We start from the raw sequence: 2,491 nt of genomic DNA, 5'->3' as shown, positions 1-2,491 counted from the left end.
ACACTAAGCTTCCAGAATTTCAGTGTCACCATCACAAATACATTTTGAGCACCATGTATTGCCAATTATTTTGATCCCTTGTCCTCTGTGAGATTTGAAATCTTGAGATGAGCCTTCACTACTAACTTTATCCCAAGTATTCCTGTGTGTCCTTATTCTACAAGTTCCATCAATATCAAGTGATTGGCACTTAACCATAGACCTACCTTGATCTGTATGCATCACATTCCCTTACCAATACAATATTTTCTCTCTCTTGCCCACAATATCTGGCATAAAAAGTTGAGCATTTACAAGGTATGTATACAAACAGCTTTATTGTATGCTTCTGAAATATAGCATCTTCTTAAATGAAGGCATCTCAAGCTGCTTGAGCACCTTCATCGAAAATGTTCAAAACACATGCTTAACATTAAGTAGCAAAGAGAAAAGACTTGATATAGAAATCCTTGCAAAGGCAGGATATATAAGCACCCAGTCACCCATCATGTCTCCTCAGAGATTGGTCAGGCCCTGTTGTGTATAAGGAAGATAACAGGATTCCAATGCAAGTGAGTTATGCACAGGAAAACATTTTCAGCATAAACCACAAAAGAGAGATAAAGGTTGCATAAAAGGCAAACTGAAGGAACTGCAGAGCAATGTAAAGAACTGAGAAGAACTGACTATGGAAAGAGCAGAATGGAAGAAACATATAAGGGAGGATTGAAAAAATTTCAGTGGGGTCACCTTGAGCTTCAGAGCCTAAAGAACTGGTTTCAGAGGTACTGCGATAGGGATATATATATATATATATATATATATCAATGAAAAATATTTCAATACAAATGTATCAATTTCCAGCAAAAAATAGCCCTATAACGGTATATATATAAATTCATAAGAGTAGTACAACAAGGTACCGATATTTACTACCAGTAAATATCGGTACCTTGTTGTACTACTCTTATGAATTTTTATATATATATATATATATATAGTATTACAAATGATATGTGAACATATGCGTATATACATACATATATGTACATATCTACATCTACATGTATATATAGATGCATATCAGGGTACAATACGTCAAAAAAACGTAGACAAAAAAAGGAACAGGAACATAAACAAAGCACAAAAAACGAACTTTTTTTATGGACAACAGAATGAACACATAGGAAAACAGACAAGCCACATATGGAACTTTTCGTTTATCATATATATATATATATATATATATATATATATATATATATATGTAGTCAGATCAATAAGTATCCGGACTGTTACCATAGTGACGAAGCTAAAGCACACATAGTGAAGTTGCTTAGAAAAGATTGACCTTGAACTCTGCTGTGCATACACACTTAGATTTAACATTCCACCTCACTTCTATTGTTTACAGCAGTGCTTGGAAGGAGCGTGTGTAGCATGTGTTTGTCGCATTGATTTTTGGAAAGAGGAAAAAGTTGCAAGGAGTGAGATATGAGGAATGCAATGGCTGTCAGACCTGGGGAATGCTATACCTAGCCAAAAACTGCTGCACAAGCTGCACTGAATGGACAGGTGCATTGTCATGGTGCAATTGCCACTCACTGGATGCATGCAGTTGTGGCCTTTTTTGACATATAGCATCCCACATATGCCACAAAGCATCATGTTGGTACTCCTTGTTTACTGTCTGACCAGGTGGAGCATACTCATGATGAACAATCCCCTTGTGGTTGAAGAAAATGGTCAACAGTGTCTTCACATTTCTTTGATTCATTTGGTCTCAGAGAGTTTGGGGTCTTCCACTCTGGAGACTGAGCCTTTGACTCATGGTCATAGCCATAGACCTACGATTCATCACCCATTATCCATTTTCAAAAAGTTTTCATTGTTCTTGACACAATCAAGGAGATCTCGTTCAACTGAAACCCGAGTGTCTTCCTGGTCAACTGAAAGCAGTTTTGGCACTAACTTGGCAGACATACGTCTCATACCTAAATCTTCAGTGATAATGGACTGAACTGAGGTATAACTAATCTGCACATCCTCTGATAACTCAAGGATGGTGATTCGACAATTTCCCTTCATAGCTGCATGCATATCTGCTATGTCTTTCTCAGTTCTGCTGGTTGCAGGTCTCCCAGAACTTTTGTCACTAATTACATTCTTTTGGCCATCTTGGAAATGTCTGAACCACTCATACACTCCTCTCCATACACGTTCTGCAGATATCATCAAGCTTTTGGCAAAATTTGATTCTCTGCTCAACTTTCTCTGCCATGGTCAATGCAACGATCACACACTACACACGTTCCTTACAAGCACTGCTGTTTACAGCAGAAGTGAACTAGAATGTTAAAACTTAGTGTGCATGCACAACAGAGTTCAGGGTCAATCTGTACTGTATGGCTTCACTCTGCATGCTTTAGCTTCGTTACTATGGCAACAGTCCAGTTACTTATTGATCAGACCATTTATATATATATATATATATATATATATATATATATAT

This window comes from Octopus bimaculoides, chromosome 14, assembly GCF_001194135.2.
Source record: "Octopus bimaculoides isolate UCB-OBI-ISO-001 chromosome 14, ASM119413v2, whole genome shotgun sequence".
Lineage (NCBI taxonomy): Eukaryota > Metazoa > Mollusca > Cephalopoda > Octopoda > Octopodidae > Octopus > Octopus bimaculoides.
This window is presented reverse-complemented; position numbering follows the sequence as displayed.